Source organism: Rhipicephalus microplus, chromosome 1 (assembly GCF_043290135.1).
Source record: "Rhipicephalus microplus isolate Deutch F79 chromosome 1, USDA_Rmic, whole genome shotgun sequence".
NCBI classification, from domain to species: Eukaryota; Metazoa; Arthropoda; class Arachnida; order Ixodida; family Ixodidae; genus Rhipicephalus; species Rhipicephalus microplus.
Window position 1 is genome coordinate 176,594,434 of NC_134700.1, and position 8,699 is coordinate 176,603,132.

An 8,699-nucleotide genomic window follows, 5' to 3' on the forward strand; every position below is an offset into this window, starting at 1 on the left:
CCCCTGAGAAGATGCGCCGCATTCGCAACACATAATGCTCAAGCCTGACTACCGCGTCGAGACAGCGACTCGTGGAGATCAATACGATCGAGACTTCGGTATCCACCCCTTCCCCCCTAACGTTTTCCCTTTCTTTCTGGCCAGTAGACCCGGAAGTATGAATTGAATACGCTTCAGTGTCAGGGTTTCGAACAAAGTGGGAGCCGTGAAAAACAACACCCGCCGGTTATGGCGCGATCGTCGTAAGCAATGGCGTGGTCATATGTGCATCGCATTGCATGAATGTTACTTGAAGAGGATAGGCGTTCACTGCCCATTCAGTTTGTTTTGAACGGGAGTTGGCAGAATTTGTGGAAGTGGTGGACGGCTGTCAGAGTCTGTTGATATATCGAGCGCTAATGGTCACACTTGTTTACGGAGCGAAGGCGAGTGGGCACACAAGGGGATACTTGGGCGAGAAGCCTTGGTTGTTATACGACGTTTGTCACCCAGACGTGAAATACAGGCAAGGTCGGTAAGGCATGCTTCGAAAAAAATAAAGCCCCTGTATATGAGAATATTAGTCAAGCTTCTGTGGTGTTTGCTGTTTAATATCTCCCGCTTATTCTTTCGTTCTTGAAAAAGAGGGAGAACTAAATAGGGGGCAGAGAAACTTTCTACGCTGAAATAGGAGGAGGTAAAGAAGCATGAAGAAGGAGCACAAAAAATAACTAACACATAAAAAGGGAAAGAGTAGGAGCACGGCACTGCAGTTCCCCCATTACGTCAATGCTATGCAACGACATCAATACAAGCTTAACTGATTTCCAGTGCGAGGGAAATTCAGGTCAGCGTTTTTTTTTAACTGTATGATCTGGCAGGTGGCTGCCGTCAAATGCTTCACAAGAACGCTTAAACAGCCCCACATAACCACACTTTGCAAGACGACAGAATGATTTTTTCCTCACTAACCATCACTACTCATCCAACAGGCGTTCTCTCCTCCTCATTACTTATTCCTCAACAGCTCGTGTAAATTGTCAGCACTAAGTGCCGAACCCATCAAGATTTCACTCTTCTCGTCCACGCACTGTTATGAACGCTTTGATTGGTTGCATAGCAAAGCAGTGTAAGGAAAAAACTTCGTGTATATAGACAATTCGAGAGGATAAGCACTATATAGACGTCACACGAAAAACTGTTTTTGCGTCATGAAGAGCTCCACAAAGACGACAAATGCCAGGACAGAAAAGGGTACTCATTTTGTGTTGTGTGTGTGGGGGGGGAGGAGGGTGTTCCTTTGGAACCTGGTGATGCAAGGGAAAGGCGGGGCTTTAAAAGATATGGTTAGCATTCATTCCGGCATTGTTTTTGTCTGAATTGTGATTACAAGGTATTCTAAAGCATCCATACATCAATGCCAGGGATATTTTCCCACCCGGGCATTCAAAAAGGCGTCTTCTACACGGAGTATTTGCATTTTTTATTGTCAGAGTATTTACTAAGCAGAGTTATAGAACAATGCAGTGGCTTTCTAACCACAAGGCTCTTGTGAGTAATTTAAGGCCGATCTGCAAACATACCTGTCAGGAATCTGTGGAGGCAATGTCATGCCCTCCTAGGGTACTGTGCAATAACACGAACGATTTTCAGACACAAGGAAATGAAGGCGACTAAAACAAACGCATTGCATTCGTTGTCTGCCAACCATAATTCGTTCGCAATATATTACGATAACATGACACCATCGAATAAGAACCAGCCGATCTTTTTTATCACTCCTATGAACTATAAAGCAGCAGTGGTACACCTACTAGTGAAAGTATGTTTGTTAGACTTGCCCTAGAGGCAAGGCGAGAATAAAAGAAACATCTTGATGGCACTCGGTAAGGGTGCTAGTGTGCGCATGGTGGCAATTTCGTAGTAAACGTGGTGTCTGACCGCCATGTAAAGGTAAATTTCGTCTAGTATGTCTTCTTTTTTTTTCGTGTTTTCCTGCGATAAATGACTATCTGGTGACTACAAGCAGGGTTGCAATTAGTACTCACACCAGGTAACATTGGTAACATTGGTCACAGTGGTGTTCGAAAACACGCATGCGTTGTTAGCTAGCCGTGCCAACGTTAACAAGGAAGCCGGTACCAAATATATGCCACCAAGGGTGGCATATGTTTGGTACTGGCTTCCTTGTTAACGTTGGCACGGCTAGCTAACAACGCATGCGTGTTTTCGAACACCAAAGTTAACAAGGAAGCCGGTACCAAATATATGCCACCAAGGGTGGCTTCCGTGATAAAGTCACTCTTAGTTTGAACGAGGTGATCGATGTATGTTGCTTATGAATCCCAGGTCAGAGGACCTGCTGCTGGTAAGTAGCCACGAATTTATCGTTATATATGGAGTTGTGCTTAGTGACTTTTATGTACGAAGCCCCTCAATAAGTACAGTATATTACGTTGCCAGCTTCAAAAGATGTTCAGGTGATCAAATTATGCTCATTGTGTTAAATGGAGTCATCATTTACACAATTGTTCTTACAACAACAACTATAGCATATTATGACAACGGACAACGATGCCATTATTAGGAAGACGGTGATAGTGGCAGTGATAGCGAGAACGACTATGACCGTGATGACATGATTAATACGGTAGTGTCATTGTGACGGGGCACAAAACAGTTGCACATAAAGGGTGATAATGACGTAGTGAAAATGATGCGTTGTAAAATTATAGCCAAAGACTGCCAACGGCTCCACTAATAATCTGAGCAGTTAGAATGAATGCCACACTTTGCCTGAGCTGTTCTGCATGTGTAATTTGTTCCAAGATTATTTACGTCAATATCGACCGCTGCCTACCACATCAAACGTTTATGGTTTGCATCACTATTCTACTGGTTCTCGAAATTTCTGATAATTACTTCGCATAATCTCTAGCTATATCATGGAACTATTCTCTAATGCGCCACTTTGCACATCTTTTCTACAATAGCTGAGCGTAGAAGAATAGCTGCTCAAGGTAATGATTTAAGTTTAAAAAAAAATAGTTCCTTTGGACATCCAGTTTGGCAAAGCTATATGCAGCACTATGTCGAACGTTGCTAAGACGTGGAAACTTGTTGTCACAATTTAACACATCCAAATATCACGACGTCTATCTCACTGCCTTAACAAAGAAGGCTTTGCTACACGGCAGCGATTGCAGTGTTGTGCGGACAAGAAAACCGAAAGTATACCTCTATCTTTTCACAAGGACAGCGCTGTCACCGAGAAAAGGACAAACGACCCTAACGACCTTGTAAATATATTGAGAAAACCTTGTAATTAGCGTTTCTTTTCAATAGCGGTTCGCGGCGTTTACTACTGAGACAACCGAAAGTATGCTTCTCCATATACATCGCCCAAATAATTTCCTACTCTTTCGCTGAGTGACTAATCGGGGAAGCGAGATGGCCTTTTATTGCCATAGTTGCCCCGTGAACGTAACGCAGTGGTCGTTATTGATTGCGCAGTGATCAGGGTTGGCAACTTGCGTCGTACCGCGTATTAGATCAACCCTAGAAGGAGCGCCCTTCAAAGGTAGGTGCCGCTGCTGTTCATGGGCTTTCTGACTTCAAATGGTATATAATCGTAAGGAAGGTTTACAATACTACATAACCTTTTTTTCACGTTAAAAACTGGGATTAGATACTTTTTTCTTGCCCTTTCATATTCCTTTCTTTATTTTTTTGAGATTTCTTTTTTCTGTTTAGCTCAACAATCGCGGAATTCAGCAATAAAATTATATGACAACTATATTGTAACTGCTCCTCATAATTTTTGGATAAAAAAAGCTTTGATGCGTGTACATACCATAAATTTTTGTTGTTTTTATGTAGATACAAATGCACGGACATTAGGAACTCAAAATCCGGAGCAAGTGCTCCTTAAGGTCAAAGATAGAGGTGGAGGGGGAGGGGGACCTGCTCGGTCAGGGAGAAAAAATTCGGCAGCAAAAGAGCCTCTAAGAATAAAGAAGGGACAAACGTGGTTCTAATGAATCGCTTTATTGCATTTCCATTCGCTCTCGCTGGGCAAATAAGAGCAGTGAATGAAACAGCGGCAGCGGTGGCAGAAGAAGAAGCCGCATATTTGATATCTCCCGAAGAAGAGAGGGGGCGCCTGCTCAGGTAGGGTCGCTTGCTCAGGATTTAACGGTATGGGAAAATGTTGTTCGTAAATACATGTCAATATGTAAGTGCGGATTTTTAGAGGGGAATATGTGCACATGTTTCATATGCGTAGACTCGGATACAGAAGTGTGTATAATGTGTATTGTATTTTTTTCTCAGTTTACGCGCATGATGTGTACTGGTTGTCAAGCCAACGGGGTAGGAACCCCGTCAAGTTGCTTTTGTACAGCTATCGGTTCCTTGCTCTCATATATTTTTAAACTTTATCTTTCTTGGAAGTAGAGAGAAATGCCGAAAAAACTTTAAACTTGGAACTGAAAAATTCGGATCGTAATAATTCTGTTTCTAGGCGCCTTTCTTTTAGCCCCAATGTAGGGCAGCGAACCAAATATTCCCAAGGTTATCCTCCATACTAATATTTCTTTCTTTGATTTATTTCTCTCAAATAGGTGCCGAGAGATATGATATCGCCATAAAATGCGCATCGTGAAATCTCTTTTTTTTACGAGACGCACGTATTCCGGTTTTCTTGTTAAATATATAATAAAGTAAAACACGTGTAGAAAGACACGCAAGCACGAACTTGCTTGTGGTCACCCACATAAACTTCGACGAAGTATTTTTGCACAGCTCTCCTCCCGTACCTGAGACAGGCCTTCAAGTCTTCCCGGCAAGTAGCGAACTTGAAATCTAGGCCCGAAAGCGCGGTTCAGTGGTTCAAAAAGAAGCCCGGTGATAAGCACGCTGATGCATAAAACATACAACTCAACTCCGATCTATCGGAAAGAGCACCCGATATATCTACATCGCAGGAAACGCCGGCTCATACAGCATTTCCAGCTGCTTCTGGGAAGGGTCTGTAAACGTTGAGCATTTTATTTTATTGTTATATTTTTTGCGGCTTGCGACGCAGCTCGCGGAGAAGCCTTGAGAAATGCTTGAGATGGATGCGCGTTTCATTGATTTAATGCGTTACTCGACCATCGCATGGCATGAATTATTCAGCTTGGAGCGGATAAGTTGCCGCATCCATCAAGGTGCGTTTTTTCGATGGTGGAGTGGGCGCCGCGTAGCGTCAATTTTCGCTTCTGTTTTCTCCCCGATCTAAATACTGACCCATTAGACTGACACGGGAGGCGCCTGGGTGCGTAAATAGAGCGACAAAACCAGAAAAATGCGGTTCATCAAGGATTTATATCTCTACTTTGCTTGTTGTGCTCATGGTTTGTGTTAAGGTCCACTTAAGTTCGACCTAACGTCAAACTCAGAGCCATCGTGCAGTATTCCAAATGCTTCAGGAAGATGTTTTTAAACACAGGTTTTTGACAGCAAGTAAATCAGTCAAGGAGCCTGGGAAACCTTACGAACGAATGGTGACGACTGCGGTGAACTTTGTGAATGTCACTTCCTGAAATAGCGGCCTCCAAGTATTTTATTTCCTAACTCTTCGACACAGTAATACCATGGACTGTACTAGTTTTTGCGACAATTTATAGAACGACACCCTTAACCAGCTAACTATCGAATGTTATGCGATGGCACAGAATAACCTTGGCTTATCACGATTCCGCTAAGTCAACATTATCAGCTCTACGGAAAATCCCCACGCTTACCTCATTATTATTGTCTCATAGGTGTAATTTTACTATTGTAATATTGTAGTTTGTTATGGCAATGGGATGATTGATACGTGAGTGAAAGGAAGCGACGTTGAACATAACCACCAGTTCAGAACTGGGCGAGACAACAACAATCTCGCTGACACAATAAAAGTGTTTTTAGAGTGAAGAGCTTTCACTTTGAGAGTTCAAGTTCCGCATTTCCGTTACTTCTTCTCCTGACATTGAGTTCACCTCGCTTTACACTTGAGTATACTTGTGTCTTTAAGATGTCATTGATCATCACCTTTAGCTTGGTTTTGAACTTCCTGCACTACACCCAAATGTGTTCGAGACAAAGTGTTCGAGCGAAATTGTGAAGTCTAGCACAAAGCCTCGGACCAGCGAATCGACATTAGCCCTTCGAGATCGCGCCTTTCGAGGGCTGGTGGCCAAAAATAACAGCATATTCGAGCAGCGCTTTGGCATATCTGCTTTATCTGCTTGAACACTTGATAAACGAATCAGATTCTCGCCTGATTGATGACGTCTACGTCTTTCGCGAGCGAGACCATTCGAAGCAAGTTGAATAAATCACGTGTCGTGTCTGAAAATAAATCGAAGTGGCACGCTCCTTGCTAATGAAGCATCAGCAGCCTCATCGATTAGCCCAGACAAAGTTTGCTGCAAACACGGTGTCAGCCAAATATCTACTAATTGGATCACTACGAACGTGCACATATAGAAGAAAGGAAAGTTTCCAAGCAAACCATCGTCGCCTATTAGTGCAGAAACACTGCTTACCTGTAATAAGTGGCGGAAATACACAAAGTAGGCTGTACCCATGTTGGAAGTCGACATCTCAAGGCTGCATAAAAGAAGCAAGAAACAAAAAAATATACTCATGAGAATCAAAAGCGGGGGCATAACCCCAATACTGACGCTTCGAATGGTGAACCGAATTAACAGCGAGCGAGTTGAGTGATTACACTAGTTTTTTTTTTTATTTTTTAGTAGTAATGGTAATTTATTTTATTTATTGAAATGCAAGAAAAAAATGCTTCTGCAAAAGTCTTTTCATGCGCACGACAAAGGCCTCTGCACTTGTAGTTCACCACAGATACGCAATTTTTGTTTTTGCAGTTACAAACAAGCAAAGCATAATACACTTACGTAGTGGAGATATGCAAGTCATACGCATAAAAAGAGACAAAAAATATGCAGGAACAATACTGAATACATCGTATACCATAATGAAACGACACACTCTCCGAACACAAGTGAATATGTGACAGCCCAATTGTACCTACTCTTTTTACACAATATAAATTAGCCATGATAAGTTATTTCTCTTTTATCAAACTTTTTCAATTTGTTTTTAAATGTATTTAAACTGATGTCAAACTGCATGCCATTTTAAAATTCATTACCCATTTGCGTTAATTTGTAATGCAGTGTATGTTTTCCACAACTTGTCCTGGTTCTTGGTAAACCGTTTATGATTTTTTTTTTAGCAGGGTAACGTTGGTCATTTCCATTTTGCTTACACCACTTCTTTTGGTGTACCACTTGAAGCAGTTTAAAATATAATATTTAGTTTGCTTTTAGCACTTCTCGTTTATGAAATAGCACTGAAGTGCGCAAATGGTTCTATCTACCCTGGTAATTTTCGTAACAGTGAAACATTTCCTTTCTTGAATTATAAGTTTGTTATATTTTTTCACTGTTGTCGTACCCCATACTGGTACGCCGTAACAAAGCCTCGAGCATAATAGAGCTTTGTACTTTTTTTTCAGCCACTGAAGAATGAGGGAACCAATTCTGTGCATGCATCCAACCGTTGCCACAAGTTTTTAACTAAATGATTATTGTGCACGTTCCAAGTTATGCCTCGACTAAGCAGTACTCCAAGAAATTTTTTTTATGTTTTTCTTGTTTTATGGTGTTCCTATCGAAGCTTACCTTGATGTCATATTTGACATACCTATTTACTGGGCAAAATATATTACATCTCCTCTTCTTGGCATTCAACTGTAGTTTGTTCGGTTTAAGTCAGTTTAAGAGTGGCGTACTGTATACATTTTTTCTAGTTCTTTAGAGTGATTTGAGATAAAAAATCCCTTGATGTCGTCCGCATACAATAATAAGCTCTGGTGAGACGGATATACATACGATATTGTCACGTCGCTCCAGGGGGTGTCGACAAGGTTTATTGACGTCTAAGCAACAGGGCTCTAACCAAGCGCGTCGGTTGGGCTTGTTTGCCAGAGTGGGGGCCCACGCGCACTTCTTTCTTCTGTGTCGTGTGAGCCTTCACCTTGGCATACGACCCACTACTAGAAGTAGGTGGCAATATGAATTACATAAAGCAAAACAAGCGGAAGGCCCAGTATAGAGCCATGCGGAACTCCTTGGGTCAACTGAAGCTGACTTAATGTATTGTTTTTTTTTGTATTAGTTGGTACCAGTTATGCATATAGTTTTGTAAAAGCTTAAGGGTGGTCCCACATATGTCTTACCGTGATAGTTTTCAATATGATAAGTAATTAAGTGTAAATTTTCTATTTTGCACAATTGCAAGTATTTCATCTTTAGTAATCGTTAAAACTTGTCAAGTAGACGTATTTTTCTGAAAACTATATTGACATGTTGTGATGATGTCACACTTATTGAAAAAGGATAACAACCAGTCGTGATTAACGCCTTAAAAACAATTGATAACGTCGAAAATATTGAATTACGTCTATAATTTGACATAGTAATAATGCCATCTCTTTTATGAATGAAGCTACTCTTGCAACTTATGATAATATCGGTTTTGTGAAATCAAGTTCATCTATTCAATTACTGCACAACGACCAATTAGAAAAGGCAGAGGTGTGAAACCCAGCTTGGCACGACCTGGTTACATTTTTAAAAAGATAAAATATAGTGCAAGAAAACGATGAC

At 41.3% G+C, this 8,699-nt stretch overlaps 1 long non-coding RNA gene across 1 annotated transcript in view; it reads right to left on the bottom strand.

The window, feature by feature from the left end:
- LOC142769016 (uncharacterized) overlaps positions 1-6,708 on the bottom strand; it is a 216,130-nt gene extending 209,422 nt beyond the window's left edge. The window contains exon 1 of the long non-coding RNA XR_012885601.1: positions 6,555-6,708. This is a non-coding gene — a long non-coding RNA (uncharacterized LOC142769016). The remainder of the gene's footprint in view (positions 1-6,554) is intronic.
- Positions 6,709-8,699: the final 1,991 nt, after the last annotated feature.